This window comes from Ruditapes philippinarum, unplaced genomic scaffold (genome assembly GCF_026571515.1).
Source record: "Ruditapes philippinarum isolate M1 unplaced genomic scaffold, ASM2657151v2 ctg4448_1_1_1_1, whole genome shotgun sequence".
In the NCBI taxonomy this organism is placed as follows: domain Eukaryota; kingdom Metazoa; phylum Mollusca; class Bivalvia; order Venerida; family Veneridae; genus Ruditapes; species Ruditapes philippinarum.
In genome coordinates, this window is record NW_026866428.1 from 146,771 (window position 1) to 167,061 (window position 20,291).

The 20,291-nt window shown below is 30.0% G+C and overlaps 1 protein-coding gene across 6 annotated transcripts in view; it reads right to left on the reverse strand.

Annotated features, from left to right (window-relative positions):
* LOC132732442 (melanopsin-like) overlaps positions 1–20,291 on the reverse strand; it is a 113,758-nt gene that overhangs the window by 92,630 nt on the left and 837 nt on the right. For all 6 annotated transcript variants that reach the window (XM_060718858.1, XM_060718862.1, XM_060718859.1 and 3 more), the window contains exon 2: positions 7,472–7,614. The gene's annotated coding sequence lies outside the window, so the exon portion shown is untranslated. The remainder of the gene's footprint in view (positions 1–7,471; positions 7,615–20,291) is intronic.

Consider the following 20,291-nt stretch of genomic DNA (forward strand, 5'->3'; position numbering starts at 1 on the left):
GGCTTAACTGACACAATACTTGCTGATCATAACAACATTGCAAATACAATGCAAACATGTGCAATGGTCCAATATGGTCACAGAATATCTAAATAAATGTCTTAGGTCAATATTGTGAAATGATACTTTTATACTTTCCACCTTAAGAAATGTCTACCATTAATATTATAACAAAGATTTTAATCATTTTAGATGCTTTATAGTCCTAAATAAAGTAGTAGCACTGAGTATGAAACTATTTGTAGTAAAAGTAGCAAAATATACACAAAGTATTTTGACTTCCATACAAAATACAGTAATTGTACTAATTCCCAGACAGCAACAGAGGCAACATAATGAATCAGGTAATTGGACAACTTTTTGGAAACTTATGATAAAACAGCACCAAATCTAGACAGTTTTTGAGAAATAAAAATAAAAGCATTTCTGGGGCATAATGGGCCTTTAAAGAAATTATGTCTTGCCAAAATGTCCACAAGCAAACTTACCTCTTTTTGCTCATTTCTCATACTTCATAGACTGTGAAACATTTATAATAAACATTCATACACATGTTTTTTGTATCTTATCAAACATATAAAACATCTGTACATGATCTATAATATATTGACACCTCTTGAGATTATCATCAAAGACTAAATTAATTTTAGACTCAGCAATATTTATGACCAAGATAATGCCTCTATTCTGATACAATATGTGAAATATTAATCAATCAGAACTTTAGGGAAAATTATTTTTTTTGAAATAAAACTTAAAATTGAGAAATTAAAACAAGCCACCTGTCATTGTAAATCTGTAGCCGAGGGTCGCTGGCAGGGCTTTCGCTTTGGGGTTGTATGAGGAATTGAACTTGAAATGGACCATTTTATGTACAGAATATTATTATACTGTTGTTAATGGCTGATAGTATGTACAGAATATATACAAGTAAAATGGTTTCCTGCGGGGAACATTTTTAATGATATAAAGATATTTCATTTCACTATTTTCAACATTGTTTGGGGGGATAAATAAACGTTTGTATCAGGAATATAGTTGACAAATTAATCGATCAAAGGATCAAAGAAGGTCTTTGGAAACTGGCGACCAAAGACTGGAGAAGGTCGAACATAAAACAATTATTTCTTTTTAAGAAAATGATTAAATAGGCCTACCATTTTATGAATAATTCCGAGCAAAAAAAATTAAGTAAACACACAAGTTTACAAAATATCTCTATTTATTATGGCAGATGCCACTACGAAAATTTTAATTTTGTAGATTTTCAATTTATTGTTTGTAAAACTTGAGATAGATGTTAAAGAAACATTGATAAACATTGATTTCAAACACATCATTCAAGTTTTTCCACCTTAAACGGTAAAATAATTATAGAAAATTAGAAATGTCACTTAATAGTTTTTACTCTTAATTATGTGAAATTCGGACTAATTCCCTAGAGGTAAATCCGTAACGTACCGGCACACGGTATTTAGCTAGGTTTTACGAAAAGGTAAACCAATCATGTACGGTTTACAGATCACATGCTCCTCCATGTACCGAAAACAGGTCACGTGCTCCTCCATGCCTCAAAAGTTAAACGCGTACCAATACAATAGGGAACCATGGAACTAACATACGATAGTATATATGGTACATATACTGTGGGTAATGGACGATAGTAATTATTGTACATAATATATACAGTAGGTAACTGACAATGCTATGTACAGAATATATACTGTGGGTAATGGACTATAGTATGTACAGAATAATTATACAGTGGGTAACGGACAATAGTATGTACAGAATATATACAGATTTAACTCAATACAGGATTGGAGCAGTACCTCTAGGCGCTTGCAGAAATCATGATCACAAAATAGACAAATATCATTTTTTTCGCCTATTTTTTTATTTTTCATTCATTATCATACATAAATCGGTGTGATAAGATGAATTAGACCTGTTAAAATTCATTCTGTTGGGTAAAAAGGCAAGATTTTAGCATTTTATCATTCAAGCGCCTTGTCCGGTATATACCGGAATACAGTATTTAGTGTGGTGCTCCAATCCTTTTTTTAGTCTCACTCAATAATTCTACTGTGGGTGTTACGGACAATTAAGTATGTACAGAATATATACCGCGGGTAACAGACAACAGTTTATTTCACGGCGTCTCAACGCCGTGATATTGTGATGGGTAGTTTTCGGTAGCATGGGCAAAAGTCACGTGACAAAATGCCTTTCGATTTCTACAGCAGACATTTTATTGTTTTTACGCAATCATTGTACAGCCCATTTCCGTGAAAAGTTACATAGAAACAGGATTTTTTTCAAAACCATACAGAATCTAAACAGTATTTTTATCAACACAGGAAATATCAACGTGTTATATTAACACATTTCCGGACATCCTTTCGACATGCTTGATAAATTTCGCCTTGAATGGATTATGTATGGTGGCTGATTTACGCCATCCGTATATTTTCGCGTCTTCGCCTCAAAATGCGAAAACACGAAGGGACAACATATTTGGACTTATGTGTTCTCATGTCGGATCTATGTCACTCTCGGAGTGAATGTTTTCACGTGTAAAATGTCTTTGAACATTACATTCCTAAGTTTCTATATTTGCAATTAAGAATTTAAATTGTCTTTTTTTTAATAATTTCATTTTTCTTGCGCAATTCTCTAAAATAAGACTTGGTTTTTCTATATGCGTTTCACAATAAACATTCACCATACCAGGTTGTAAAATAACTTAATTTGGTACTTAAATCAGTTTTTACCACAACATCAAACTTCATTCAGAATTCATGTCTCGTTATTGTGAGCAAAATTCTGAGTTTCCTTTAGATATGAGCAAGAAAATGTTTTATTACCCCCGCCGAAAAGACGGTGGGGGATATAGAATTAGTCTCCATCCGTCCGTCTGTCTTTTTGTCCGTCTGTCTACATTTTTGTCCGGAGCATATCTCAAAAAGTATCAATTTGAAACTTCATAGGTGGAGGTATCAACTTGAAACTTCATTGGTGGATAAATCATATTTAGGAAAAGTGCAAGAATGATAACTCTACCCATGCCTATTTTTTCATTAATGCCCTTTGTTATTCTTCAAACTCAATTTTTGTCCAGAGCATAACTCAAAAAGCCTTTGAGATATCAACATGAAACTTCATAGGTGGATAGATCTCACTCAGGAGGTGTGCAATGCACAAGAGTGATAACTCTACCATTCCTAAATTTTGAGTTATTGCCCTTTGTTTTTTTTCATACTTAATTTTTCACCTGAGTGGATCGTAAATTAACTAAAAAAACAAACTTTGAGATGTCAATGTAATCTTCATAGGCAGATAGATCTTTTTGAGGATGAATGTTGTGCGAAAGAATGATAACTCTACCCTTTATAATTTTTGAGTTATTGTCATTTGTTATTTTCATACTTTTTGTCCGGAGAATATCTAAAAAAGTGTTAGAGGTAACAACTTGAAACTTCATAGGTGGATAGCTCTTTTTGATGAGAATTGCAGCACACTAGAATGATAACTAACCGTGCATTATTTTTCAGTTATTGCCCTTTGTTAATTTTCATACTAAATTTTTCACCTGAGTGGAGCATATCTCTGAAAAAGTCTTTGAAATGTCATAATGAAACTTCATAGGTGGATAGATTTTTTTGATGAGGAATGTTGTGCGCAAGAATGATAACTCTATCCTTTATTATATAATGTTTTAGTTATTGCCATTTGTTATTTTTCAAACTTTTTGTCCGGAGCTTATCTCAAAAAGTGTTAGAGGTAACAACTTGAAACTTCATAGGTGGATAGATCTTATTGGGGAGCAGTGCAGCACACTAGAATGATAACCTACCGTGCATTGTTTTTTCAGTTATTGCACTTATTATTTTTCATACTTTATTTTTGTCCAGGGTATAACTACACAAGCATTTGAGATATCAACATGAAACTTCATAGGTGGATAGATCTTACTCAGGAGGTATGCAGTGCAAAAGAGTGATAACTCTACCCTTCATAATTTTTTAGTTATTGCCCTTTGTTATTTTCCATACTAAATTTTTCACCTGAGTGGAGCATATCTCTGAAAAAGTCTTTGAAATGTCAACATGAAACTTCATAGGTGGATAGATCTTATTGGGGAGGAATGTTGTGCGCAAGAATGATACCCTTTATATTTTGTTAGTTATATATTGCCATTTGTTATTTTTCATACTTTATGTCCGGAGCTTATCTCAAAAAGGTGTTAGAGGTATCAACTTGAAACTTCATAGGTGGATAGATCTCATTGAGGAGGAGTGGAACACACAAGACATTTAACCTACCGTGCATTATTTTTCAGTTATTGCCCTTTGTTATTTTTCATACTTAATTTTGTCCAGAGCATAACTACAAAAGCCTTTGAGATATCAACATGAACCTTCATAGGTGGATAAATCTCACTCAAGAGGTATGCAGTACACAAGAATGATAATTATTCTGCTCTACTACATAAACATGGCTCTTGTAACAAGTTACATTATGATATTTAAAAACCTTCTGAACAAGTTAACATGTCAATTCAACACAATGCTATTTGGAGATACCTTATCAAAATATTTAACTGTTTTTTGTTGTTGTTTTTTTATGGGGGGGGGGGGATTTTTTGTTTTTCGCTGTGACAATCATATTGCTGCATTTCCCAGCAATTTTTTACTTGTATGGTATATACTGTGGGTAACAGAAGATTATAAGTATGTACTGAATACATACTATGGTTAATGGAGGATAATTATGAGTTATATGATGTTTATGTAAACCGATGATCATCATTGGCTACCTGAATACAGGCCACTAGACAGTTCACAATGTGACCATGCATCATCAACCAGTTATTTTTAAAAACTTTCTGTTATTTAATATAGCTAACTGAATGATTGTCAAATTTTAAAATCTAAAGCTTAAACAAAGTCTTATTTTAAAGTCTAGTTTACAATTTTACATCCCCTAAGATGCAGCTTATCCATAAAAAGTTTAATGACCTCAATTCACATAAATTGAAAAACATGAAATGATATGTTAATTACTAACAATAAATTTGCTCCAATTTCAATATCTTTAAGTTTTATTAAAGATTTAGGGTAATCCATAGCAGTTCAACAAGGAATATCCCATAAAAAGGTTGTTTAAATTTTCATATTATAAATACTTACAAGTATCTGTGACAGCTTAGTTTTTAAGATGAAAAAGTTACATAATCCATATCCCATATCATTAAGTTTATTATTCAAGGTCACAAGTATTCCATGACAGTTGAGTATTAGAGATGAAACAAGTTTAACATAATCTTTAAACCATATCTTAACATGTCCTTGATTTAACTGGATCAGTTAAGTCTCATAAAAAAGATATGAGATAAGAGGGTAAATGTTTTACAGCATATCCTGACTCCTTTCTGACACAACCCTTCAAGTCGTAATTTATTAAAAAAAGAATGTTTACCTAGCATTGTGAAAACGCTAATTAATTAAATAATATTTGAAAAATTAGAATGCCTCCTGATCTATGCTTAATTTAAGATAATTATATTTAGTTTATGAAAATTTAAAAGTATTTTAGATATATTAGTAAACTATTTGTCTTAAGATAAGAATTAAAATCATTCAAGCGAGTCTACTGTACTTAAAAATCTATGATAAATTATGATTTTAATTACAGTGTAGAGGCCCTGCAGTTAAAGACCCTCTGTGGAGCAATAACCTCTTAGCAACAACCTTATTTACCTCCTGAATGATGTTGTTTTGCAGAGGTTGTACTTTAAATTACCATAAATGTGTCAAATATGCTTAAAAATAGATCAGGATATTGTGTAATAAATGGGAAACAATTAGATATATAGAATATTAGTTAGTTAAAGAATTTTATATTTTGCATAGCATTCAACCAATGTTAATACATGTATTGTTTACTGCATGTGAATATATATATATTTCTTAAACTCTTATAAAACATTTGTTGTGTTATTAAATTGTTCAAAGATTTTGAGATGCATGTTTTTCACTGATAATAATTAAGATTTTGACTTGTTATCAGCTACACAATAAATATTGAAAGTTACATAAATCATGTCTTCCCTAGGAGATCAGTATTTTAAATCTCACTCCATTCTGATATCAATATTGTCATAAGGTGACAAAAGATACTGATTTAAAATTTAGTATTTTATTTTGTGATCTTTTCTTGCTGAATATTAGGTCACAAACTGGTTAAACACTCAGGTTAATATTCGTAATTTACAGTAACAGTTACTCACAGTCTATGATAGTTTGAGATCTGCTTCTGTCTGAGTAATATCTTCAAAGTAAATGTTACAGTAGTTTTGTCCAAAATTACTTTTAATTTCTTGTCATTAATTAAGAGACTTTGTTGTTTTGTCCAATTTTAAATTACTGTTCTTTAATTCAATGTAACAGTAGCTTCTGTCCAAGATAACTTTTCTGGTCAATGTTACATCAGTTTTGTCCAATTTACATTAGTCAAAGTTACAGTGGTTTTGTACAAGTAAACTTTTCTAGTCTCAATGTTTCAGTACTATTGTCCAAAATTGTATTTTTAGTCTACTAATTATGTTACAATAGATTTGTTCAAGATTACATTTCTAGTCACTGTTTCAGTTATTTTTGTCTAAGATAACTTTTCTGCCCAAAATTACAGTAGTTTTGTTCAAGAAAACATTTTTTGCCAATCTTACTTAAGATTTTTACAAGAAATTGTTTCTTGACAATGTTACAGTTGTTTTGTACTGTTCTTTTCAATGTTACAGTATTAATAGTACAAGATAATGTTTCTTAGTCAATGTTTCAGTAGTTTTGTCCAAGATTACATTTCTAGTCAATGTTTTGTTCAAGATAACCAATTTCTTGCCAATGTTAAAGTAGCTTCTGTTCAAAATAACTTTTCTTGTCAAATAAACATTTAAGCTTTCACTTTCAATGTTAAAACAGTTTTGTTTAAGTGTACTACAATAGTTTTTGAGTCACTGTTTTGTCCTAGATTTTAGTGTCAGTTTGGACTAATTATGTTGTTATATAAAGTAATTATCAAACACATTTTCTATATTTGTGATGCTATCAGTACTATTTGTTCTATATCAATATGTACAAACACTGCATTATCTGTTTCCAATACCTTCATTATAACAGAGAACTTTCAGGATAAAACGATAAACTAACAGTCCACAAAAATGTCCACTTAAAAATTAAAACCACTGTCCATTTCTCTAAAATTGCATTTAGTATTAAAATCCATTTTTTTGTTTACATCCAAACTTGTATTCGATAGTTTTGACCTAGTATTACAAATATTGAGCTTAAATACCTTAGCTACTTATAAATAATACTTTTTCCTCGTCACTATACATTCTATGTGTATACCTTAGTTATTATAATAGTAAAACACTATGTTAAACAATCAGCTTTTGTCATCTACTTACCCAATCGAAACATTTTAATGAACTACCACATCGAAACGGAGATTTTAAAGGCGTGAAACTGATCCATGTCCATATGTTTGTCCATTTACTTTCTCAGGTAAAGTGTTGATAATGAGGTAGACATTAAAGTTTGTATCTGTACCCTGAAAAAGATGAAAAAATTGATGTATAATTGCAAAGGTCATTATACTATTTGTTTCTTGTTTTGTTATCATATTAGCACTATAAAAAATCTATAAGACATGCCATCACATTTTGACTTACTGTGACATGCATTGGATGTTATTGTATTGTTTCTATTTTATACAAGTCTAATGAGCTATATTAAACCTGCAAAACTCCAGATGAGCAAAAATATTTTGATAAAATCAAACCTGAAAAAAATGTACTAAGATAGTTAAAGTATATAGAACCAAATTCTAGTAATAATTTACATGTTATACGCGATAATGACCGATTTTTCAGTATTTATAACTATATTTCTACTGCTTTACTTTAAACGCAGTTAAGGGCTATTTTTACATATTTTTACCTCTTTATGGTAATTTGCATTGGTTTTAAGTGTCATTGATAATGTGTTAATTGCATACTTTTGGTAACTTCACATTATATTATACTGTTAAATACATTTTCAAATTTTCATGAAAATTAGCATGAATCTGGAGGCGTGCTGCTTTATGGTAAATGATACTGTGAAATCTTTAAGGATGTCACTCACGCATGGAATTGACCTAGGTATATTCACAGTAGTCTTGAATGTATTTGCTCTTTAAAATATTTAAGTTAGACCCCAGTATAGACGTTCTTTTTTAATTGGGTTTTACATCGCACCAGCACAGTATAGGTCACATGGCAACTTTCCAGCTTTGGATGATGAGACCTCAGGTGCCCTTCCATGCATTATTTCAGGCACAAAGGGGCACTTTAGTAGAACCACGGACGTTCTGTAAGGTACAAACTGGATAGCTGCCTTACATTAAAGAATCCAATGTCCCAGATTGTCAGGATTTGAACCCGCAGTGGTTACAATGGGCAAGTGGTTTGAAGACAATGATCTTAACTACTAAGTCACTGGAGGCATGCTGCTAAAGTTAAAGTATAATATAACTATTTAACAAAATGATGGCAATAATTTGACAATTTGATATGATATTCCAAATTGGCAGTTTTATCAGTTAATTTTTACCTAATATTTTGCTTTGCAAAAATTTTGATTCAGGCCAGGATCATCAAACCAGTGTTCTCTATAGGACAGAACATATCACACTGTATTAGTCCATAACTCATTACAATGCATAAAGCTTGGTAAAGTACAAATGGAACTTAAAACAATTTAACAAAAGTTGTAATCTTAATCAATGAACCATTTTTTATCACTTTATTTCTGCTTTATCTTCAAACACAGAAAATAGGTTAATAAGAAAAGATAAAACATCAAAATAGCCTGTAATCAAAAACTATGATTATTTTTTTCATTACTGTTAATGGAAGAACATAAAAGAAAACTATCCATCTGAAACCAATTTCATATACTGGTTTAATAGGTCATAAAAATACACTTATTTAATACAAATATACATAACAGTTATAATATATTATATTTATAACTTGTTCATAATTATATTTTTTATTTGATTATATATGAAGATACCCTGCCGGCCTGTTACCCATGTCCAGGTGTAAATTGTCCAAATTATATACCAAATAAACAAAAAATTATTATATTCAGTCAGTATGAGTCACTAATAAACCTGTATCATCTTACGTAAATTGCTTAAACTTTGCAGCTGAACAAAATAATTTTAAGAATATGCATAATATTATGACTTTGTCAGTCAATATTAATTTTTAGTGGCTGATGAAACATATTCATACAGCATGCAAATCTTTAAAAAGGAATTTTTGTATAAAAAAGGGAGATAGTTACCTGGTTAGTCAAAAGTCAGCCAAGAGTTATGGGTCTTGGATATTTTGATGACTGTGTCCTACACATAAGATATGAAGTTATTGAAAAGGCCCATTTTGCCTCAGGAATGCTTTTAATTTTATTTTGTTTTATTATATTGGTGTACTTTTATAGTTCATACTTAACTAACATGTTCTTTAAGTTGTCAATAATCAAAGCCAAGCCATTAATTAATTGCCTAGTAACTGTTTTTGCAACTTGCCTTCAAAAATTTCTGGCTAGAACTCTGCTGAACTGCAAAACAAAGTCAGTAAAATACATATGTTTAGAGACTGGCACAGAAGTTCAAAACATGGCAAGAAAGAAAAAGGAAAGTTTGTTTTTATGTGACACCACTTGATGAACTATAAGCACCACATTTATATCTCTAATTAGAGAATCATGAAATTTTCTACAGGTAAGTTAAACAAGCCCTCTCAGAGACTACTTTGAAATTGGAAACAGGGGCGTAACTTTAGACAGTTACAACTCACTTCTCCTCGTTCAATTATGACTAAAGCATCACTTTCTTAATCTAGATATCCTTTGATCTGTTTGAAAAGTAACATAAAAACATGCACCTTCAATCTTTTATCATATCTGAAGAATTATATAAACTGTGTTCTGATGAACCATTGGCTGCTAATTTAGTAACAGTACAACCAACATAGTTAAGCTGATATTCAACATTTAAAATCTGAAAGTTTAGAATTTGGTGTTTTATCATGCATACAATTTAATTTTCATTATGATAATTAAGTGCATTACCCAACTTTAATTTGTTTAAAAAAACTTTATTGTCTTCATCATGGCCTTAATCAAAAATACAGGTGGTCTTCTTTAGCGGGAAGATCTTATTAATAATAACCATGGTCAGTAACCTTAATGACCATGGTCACACCATGGTCAGAAACCATGTTTGTGGCCATTTAAAATAACACGGTCAACCATGGCTAACCATGACCTGTGAGCCTAATTATATGTTAGTTCATGTTATTTCATGATAAAACATGATACATTTCACCTAGGATGTGGTGTGATATAATAAATATTTAAGTTTTTGAAACCTGAAAACTATGTCAGCACAGCACTTTCCAAATCATCTCAAAAGAAAAATTTCAAAACATTATTAGATAAGTTTATTTAAAACAAACTTGTTTCCTACTTTCTAAAAACCAACAAATATATATATTGAAAAATTCAGATGTTTTATAAGAGTGCAATGCAACAGGCGTTTTAAATTGTCCACTTTTAAGGTGGAGACAATGTATAATTACACATGATTTAATTTTAGCCTGGTTCCAGAATATTAAGTCTCAGTAAGGCTACAGACAGTTGCACAGTCAATTATTTGCATACGGAAATAAGAAAACATTGTCTTTCCATTTGAAGAAAATGTAAATAAAAATGTTTTGCGACAAAGCCAGAAATTTAAAATTGGTAGTGTAAGTTTTAAGCGGAAGTATGTGAATGTTTTTATGTACTTCATGTACTTGTGTTTTTATTAATGAATCGCAAAATAAATTGTGTCATTCAGGAATATATCATGCATCTTATTCAAAATCATATCAGCAGTCGAATAAATCACCTTTAAATAAAGATAACCTCTTATATAAACACCACTTCATAAATAGCAAGCTTTCTTAATATAAACCATGCTTAAAGGCACATTATGCCTCAGAAATGAATAAATGTTTACTTTAGAAAGGGCATAAAAATTTAATAATGTTTAAATTATGGTTGTAAAGCTATTTGATGCTTGTTACCTGAAGAAAGTAACATTAGATAAATGTGAAATAATTTGTCATAAAAGTAGCAAAATGTAAACATTAAAGTAGTATTTTTACTTCTGTACAAAATACTGGATCGTTATAACAGTATTAATTGCAATCAAGAAAAAGAAGCAAAAGATGGTTCAGGTAATTGGCCCATGAATAACTTTTCAAAACTATAAAAGTACACCATAAATAAAAAGCTTTAGAGAAATAGAAATTAAAGCATTAATTGGGCAAAATGTCCGGTCTTTAAATACAACCCATCTAAATATAAAGCCCAACTTTAAGTGAAAGACCATATTAAATATATAATGTATTTAATAATAAGAGTAAAGTGAGGTCAAACGTGTGCTGTTTTATTTTGGTTAGATTTGGTAACAGGTCTCAGATGCCTTTAATGTCTAGTACTATATACTACATTATGTTTGAATTTTGATGTTTTATTGTTGGTCATTTGCTTATCAAAAGTTTACATATCATTTCACTTTTCTTGGGATATAATTCATTAAAGATCCTGTATGCTGTAATTAAGGATGTAATCATTACAATATAATTATGCATTCATTTTTTATTGAAAAATTTGGCTTTGACTTTTCTAATTACCTCCCTTTATTTGCATGAAATGTAAATTCGGTAATATCTTTACAAAATAATGTATTTTGGAACTTATAATATTGATAAATCTTCATTTGAGCATCATATTTATGATATTTAACCATAAAAAATTTGAGTTACAAGATCTTTGTTCAAGGCAGTATGATAATTAAAACATTACCAACAACAATGTCCAAATATATATTAAATAAGACATAATATGGTGTCACAATTCCTGGCACATCATGACATTGACTGAAGTGCACCTGTCCTGTCAGTGTAAAATGAGTACCACTAGTATGGACGTAATGGAAATTTTGTGTTGTAACGCTTCCTCTTTTTAAATTTCAACAACTGCACAGACCTAAACGATTTACATTCATCTAGGTTGCATTTTATTCGGCCCTTCTAAAGGTTTAATGGAGTGCACAGCTGACCCTTTCTCGTTTGTGTTTAATGCGATGGTTTCTTTTAAAATAGAAGGTGGTGTTTATTTAAGATGTAGACCTTATTTCAGGTGGTTTATTTTCCAAACATTGAATTTCAGTCTCTAGCAGATAAAAGGTGTGTTTTAAATAATTATGTAAGTGATATTATGAAGTGGTTTGAAACTTTGACTTAGAGACAGTCTCAATTTCTTAGGTGTACTTTCATGTAGAAATGGTCTTTATTTAAGAAGTGATCCCTTTTAACTAACACTTTATTAAAGTCTGGTGGTCTTTATTTTAGTACTGTTAAGAGATGGTCTTTATTTAGAGATTGCTTCTACTTTAAAACGGTCTTTATTTAGAGGCACTATCTTTTTAAAGTATTTTTAGCTCGAGGCTCAGACCTTCAAAATATCTAGATCATTTGTCATTTAGAAATACAATAACGATATCTGAGCAACAGATTGTGTTTTATAAGTGTTTTTTTCTTTCTTTTTATTATTAGATAAGTTTTATTAACAAAGGTTTAATGTTACCTATATTACAGAGTTATCATTATACAACAGATTGCTTTTATTACAATCATACAGCTATTAACAGAAAAAATGCCTCCTCCCAGTGTTTATTGTAAAATAATATTCTGACATCTATTTATCTGACTGTTTAATGACACTAAGTGTTTGTCTTGGATTATCTCATAAAGTACTATGTAATATTGTATTGTGTTGTAAGTCAAGTTGCAATATTTTTGTTGTTGTTGTTGTTGTTGTTGTTTGGGGTTTTCTTTTTCAGATATAATTTATCAATGAGCAAAAAGGTTGAATGGATATCGCCCATGGTACAACACATTTACTCACTTGTTTGAAATAAACTTCTTAGGATTATCTACCTTTAAATATGAGTGAAAATTAATTTGGTATCTTAATTTATTACATGATACAAATTTATAATTAAGCCCAACCAATTTAGCAGAGAGATTATGAGCATTTTAAGATAAGATTTAATTTTGAGATAAATGATGTCATTTTGATACTAAATGTATATGTATACAAAATGAAAATGTCATAAATTTTAGTTTTTCATTCAAAGTCTGGTTAGTTTATACACATTTATTTTAGTTTGCATATTAAGCTTAATGCTTATTGAAACACTCTCGAAAAGTTGGTTATTATGATAACTTAAAAGTGTAATTGAACTTACAGAGAATTTATGCTCAAATTAACAAATTTAATGAGTCTAATAACAATTAGTACAATATAATATTAAAAGATATAAGAATAATTAAGCTATATATATTTTTGTATAATGAACTATTTCAATTATTATAACCTTGAATAAAAAAATAAAATTATATTGCTACGGTAGATGCTTGAAAGAGTTGTTACAATAATTGAATGTCTCTTATTTAACACACATGAGTATTGTGTGAATGTTCCATAACAAAACATTATAATTATGTTCCTACTTTAGTATTTATAAGGTTTTTACCTTTTACCATTTAGCAATGATCATTAATTTTGCAACAATGTAATGTTCAGGCAATTAAGAAAGACTGGTGGTGACATTTCAACTTCTTCAATTCTCGTGTTCATCTTCACAAATTTACGATTTAAATTTTGTGAAGTTTTATTGTAGATATTTATAAATATGGCACTAAATGGTAAAAGATAATGTACCCTCAGGGAACACTGATGGGAAAATCAGTTCCTTATAAATTCTTGTTGAAAATTATGTTGAATAGATCTCGAGTAGAAACGCCAAAAAGATGATATCCAGAGCTAATATTAAATAATGTTTTTTCTATTGTGTATAAAATAGGTACAGCATGACAATTGGGCTGTGGATATTTATACTTTCATATTTATACATTTTGTAAACTCTTTCTCATACTTTAAGTGATTTTTGCTAACTTATTTCCTTACACCTGAAGTGACAGTGCATCTTTATATTATGGATGTTAATAAAACCTTAATGTTTTATAATCGACAATGATATTCTTAAAGAAAAAAGGAAACAGAGCTGTAGAATTTAATAAAGCTATGGAAACCTGATATTTATCGGAGAAATCTAAGAATTTTAGTTAAATGATAAAGAACTTCTCCTATTACATGATTCCTTATCAAATAAAAGTAAAACATTTGTACTACACCTCCAGATGTGTAAGATAAAATTAATGCTCAAAAATCAATCTTAATATAAATGTATTTTTAGCTAGATGAAGAAATGTAAAAATATTCACAAATTGGGTGAAAGTTTGAATGTTTTATATCCAAAATATGACAGAATTAATACTAAGATAATACAGCCTTTAATAATTGTACTAATTATCACCAGGTTAACTCAATTGGAAGTAACATTCACACTATCACTCTGGCATGAAGTACAAAGTAACAAGCACTTCCTTGAGAAAGTGAAGGCATCTAGAGTACTGGTAAACTGCTTGACAACTTGCCCAGGAATGCTGCAGCAGCTGAACTAAGCTCTGGTAAATTCAAAGTGGCTCTCTGCCTTGAGAAAATTTTATATTGAACTGTTATGACTTTTTGAGGCAAAAATGTGACCACTAGAGTGTTAATGAACAAATGTAGACGGATGACGTAAAAGAGGACTACCATGAGCTTTAAATTTGCAGCTCTCGTCCAATTCCTTATCTGCCTTAAATTGTAAATTAATAACATATGTGTATATCTTGAATAAAAATAAATTTTAATCAAACTACAAACACGTTTCAAAGAATTGTGATAGAAAAAAAGTGTTTCTCTTCTAAACAATCAGAGTAAAGGCTATCAAATGGTAATTATCACTTATAATAATGCTATAATTACAAAGAAATGGGTTTTGTCAGCTCTGTACTATAGCAAATAATTTGCGACAAGAGAATTCAATCCCTTGACAACAGCTGAAGTCTCTCTGATATGAGTTTTTTGTTAAATATTTACACTATGATAGCTGCATTTGTCTGGAACTTAGTGAAGCAAGAGTGCTGGAAATTAAACAAGGACAAGAATAGTAATTCTCTTATCAAATTGTAAATACATGAAGCGCCATTTATCTGAGTAAATATTTATCGTAAATTAATAAAAATAATCCCAGAGTATTTGTCAAGGGAGTTGAAATAGACTGAATCAAACAAATTTTCCAGAAGTCCATGATATTGTATTAATGAAAAATAAATAGGTTTCAAGGCAACGGCAATTTCCAGAACAGTTAGTTGTTGACCAATACATGATAACAAGTTTTTATCAAACAGGTTGTTGACAAGCTTTTTGATTGATGTTTGCTGGAAATAACTTAGTGACCTTTGATCATTTTCCCCGTGTATGAGTGTTACTGTTATTCTGATACATTTATTTAAAGTGTATATAATTTTATGCTGCCTGCAGATTACTTAAAGAATATTGTTTGAATTTTGAAAAAGAGTACTATTAAACACCTATATGAAAGAAAGATATATGTATATACTTTAAGAAGCAAATCGCACTTGTAAGAAATCATTGATTAACAGTTTAACGCTACTTAAAATAGCAGCATATTATTATGTTCTGGACAATTTATTCTGTTTTAAACATAAAATATCATGTCACTGTTATTAAATAACAGAGATGATCTATTTCAAATTTTTTGAGAATAAACCAAAAATAAACCCCCTTCCAGTTTTGGGTCAATTTTGCACTATGAAAAATGATCATTCTACAAAAAGGGGGAGAGGAAATGAGACAAGTTTTTGGTCCAGACCTACATCAAATGGTACACTATAATCTCAGAAAAATATTTCTGTCCTGTCATGTAAAAAAGTGTTTAAGTAAAACTGTTGAGTGTTATACTTAAATACATAATAACCTCCGTTAACAAAACTGTCTCCTTTTAAAATGTGTTATTACCTCCCTTTAAAAAAGGTGACAAAATTAAACACATTATCCTGAAACCAATAAAATATTAAAGTTTAGAACCACCTGATATATGCTGTGTTGTTTTCTCAACCCTTTCAAATGCTATCCAGCTAAATATCCGCGCAGTCTGATCATGATCCATGCTGTTAGCTTTCAAACCCTATTACAAGTAGAGAAACTGATAGCGAACAGCATGGATCCTGATCAGACTGCGCGGATGCGCAGGCTGGCCTGGATCCATGCTGGTCGCAAACGCATAATGTTGGTTTTGTCATGACGCGGCTCATTTTTAAATATATTTCCCTCTTAAAATGCTATTATTTTTGTTTATAAAACTTCCTTTGAACTATTTTCATTAATTACTCTAACATGACACCGATCTATTTTGTCCTCGAATCTTTAGGCTTTGATCACTGAAAAATGTTTCTACAGTTGATTTATGTTTTCAATGAAATACATGTCATTGTTATTCCATGTAATATAAGCATTCAGTTTGTTTATTTCTTTTCTGATAAAAGCAGTACATTGTATTAGGTATCAGATCATATTTTACTTTTCTACTTTAAAGGAATACCATTTGAATTGTTAAACATGATTTACGTGCAAAATACACACTTGGTATATTAAAGGCACATTATGCCTCAGAAAAGTAAGAATATTATATTTACTTCTTTAGAAACAGCAAACATGAACTTTTAGAGCATGTTTAAAAGCTAAAAGTGTTGCCTGAAGAAAGTAGTAACGCTAAATGTGAAAAGAATATATGTGCCATAAATGTAGCAAAATGTAAACTAATTATTATTTTGACTTTAACTTTATCACTATAACTGTACTAACAATGCCATTAAGCAACAGTTAAACAAGAATCGTCCGGGCAATTTGGCCAATAAGTAAAGTTAAGAAAACATTAAAAAGACAAAAAATATAAAAGTTTTTGAGAAATAAAAATAAAAGTATTTTTAAAACATAGGGGGCCTTTAATGACAAAAATGTTGGCAAATTGAAAAGAAATAAAAAATTTGCAAACCAAGTAAAATCCGTTGAGTTATAACATGAGAATGCTAAAAGCATTATCAAAAATGCATGACAGAATGAAATTCATTTATTGACATTGATGTTTTGTCGCTGTTGTTCACAAAGGGTAATGGTAATTGTATAACCAAATGTTTGAACACTGAAATATGTCAACATTGTCTGTGTGGATATTTCAACAAGTACGGCATCATCTAACGTGTTTTAACTTTAATTAATGCTTTTAATACTGCTTTATTTCTACAGTGTTTTCTTTGCAATTGTTTTGCAGCAATATAAAATTCTAGATAAAATTGTAGGCTCTAATTAATCATTTATTGAATGACAATAATCTACAATGGACATATAGCAAAATAAAGCTTTTAAAATTGTTTGCCTGAAATCGTAAATATATTAAAATACTTTGTACAAATAACTTGATAGATAACTATGCTTGAAAAAAAAACACAATTTAGGGAAGCAGTTACAGGGCTATTGAAGAGGGATAAATAGTATTACTGCTAAATTTGTGAAGGCAAAACCCATGGCTCTTAATACCTTATAGGGTCCTGAGGAAAAAACGAATTTTGTGTAAAATACTTATTTCTAAAGCAAAGTTCAGTAAGGGTCTAATATGCTGAAGGCAGCTAGGTGAATATTCTTTCATCATTTTTTTCTTTTAGCGAAATTTTCTCAATAATATGGGGAAAAAATATATAAATTGAGGTGGGAAATGGTCAAAAATCTTGAAACTCTGGCTTGGAAACCAAGGCAGACAACTTCACAAGCCATAAAAAAGAGATGAAAAGATCACATGTACAGTTGTTTCCCTTTAAAATACTTATCCAATGGTTTTAATATTTTAATAAAGAATGTCCTTTTAAATGTAAGACATGCCCTAAAAGATGGAAACAAATCTAATTTAAGGTGCAGGTCAAAATGCTCTCATAAAAATGATTTAATTAGAATACAATAGAATAGAATAGAACAAATTTTATTTCCAATTATGGGACTTTTCAGGCAAATAATCAACAATAATACGAGTAATAATGTATAAGATGTACATGACTTAATATATATAACATAACTAAAACTTGATTATGATTAATTAACATAATTGAAGATAGGCATTGTACTTGTAACTGATAAGCAACTAAAGCATTTTAAATGATAACACTGAGAATAAAGGAGAAAAATAAAAGATAATATTAATAAAAATTCCATTTCACCAGAACATGTCATATGGTCCTTTACCTACATGTAACTCTATTATATTTCTTGCCAACCAGAAGATCTATTTAATACTGTCGACAGTCCAAAAAAATCTATGTTACATGTTTTATACAAATAATTGTAAACATAATTTTTTATACATGTGAACTTTTTTTGATGATCAAGTGGGAGATTTTTCTTCAAAATGAAGGAGATTTTAGAATTTGCAATAAACAAAGAAGGAAGTTCTGATATCAAAAATAGGGAGTTTTGTGAAAATACCCCTCATTTTAAGAAAAATATTTGAAAATATGGCTGCAGAAAGTGGCAGTCTCCCGCTAAAAGTGTATGTAAAAGTTGAAAAATATTAGTATTATTAAAGATATAATTATGAACCTAGTTGAAACACATTTCTGAATAATAAGCATTTTTTTAAATTTTGAATATGTTCTAAATTTTAAATAAGTTCTTAATTTTTCACTTTGCCTTTTGCAGCACATCACAATCATGTATCTAAAATTTGAATTTAAATTCACTTACAGCACAGATTTTAACAATTTTTGATAATTTCTTACTTAAAATGCTGCTGCTAGAATTACAGAATACATGTTGATACTTTTAATTTGTCAAAGAGCATCTGATGATACTCTCTACCAAGCTATTTTTATTTTTTGTATGAAGGGAATAATAAGCTTTTTTAACTGTCTTCATAAATGTTCTCAATAATAATCATTCTGAGTTAAGAAAATGCACAAGTCAAATATATGTGTGAAGAAACTTTTAAAAAAGTTCATCTGAAAAGTAATTTTTGTAATATATTGGGTAGTTAATGTTACATCAGTATTATTTGATTCATTTCATGATTATTTGAACAGGACAGTGTCTGGTGTGCCTGGCAGATGTATGCTCACATAAATACTGTATTTGCAGCGTTTGCCTGTGGGCTAATTAACCCAACATGTTTTAATCTAACTACTTTATCGGTATACAGACTACAATAGATTAATATAAGACTATAAGAGAAAACTTTTTAGGGTTTTATATGTTAAATGTATAAACATTCACATCATGTAACTGAAGATTGGCATTTTGTTGAAATATTTATGACATTTGAAGTTTTGTTTATAATATAATGCAATGTGCATCTGACCATCTGTTGGCAGCTCATTTTCTTATGAATTGCCGTTAAAAAAAAAATTGAATGAGTCTAAACAGGTCCTGTTGAAACTGGGCCACTTACAGTAATTAGTGTCAAATACATACAGTAATAAAATATCATTACAAGATAACTGATTACACTACAGTATTACAATTTAAACTTTAGTAAAATCGTCAATTGGTACTTACTAAAATTATAGAATCTATCTCAGAATGAGATTAGAACAAGGGCTATCAGTGATGACATGTGTCATCTCATGACCTATAATCCTGTAAAGTTTCATTGGCATTGCATCAGTGGTATAAGAGGCCAGAAGTCTGGTCAAATTTTAAAAATCAAAATCATTAAAGGGACATAACTCTGACAAAAATCATTTAATCGAAAAATGTTGAGATGCACAACTAGACATAGTATTGATAATTCCTGTAAAATTTTGATGAAATTGCACCAGTAGTTTCTTAAGAGTAGTCTAAACAAGTAGCTTGCAACACAAAATACACATTTTTTATTGAAGGGCCACAACTCAGCATAAATCATTCAAGTCGAAAAACCTGTATTACATGCAGAAGAACTTGAGCTACCAATCAACCCTGTGAAATTTCTCAGTGGTACAAGAGGAGATTCAGGTCAAACTTTATTAGCACCTTTTTTTATTCAAGGGCCATAACTCCCCAAAAAATCATTCAAGTGGAAAACTGGTGTAATATGTACAAGTACTTGAGCTATCTATGAATCCTGTATAATTTCACTGAAATTGCATCAGTAATATAAAAGAGTAGTCCGGACAAACTTTGAAAATAAAAATA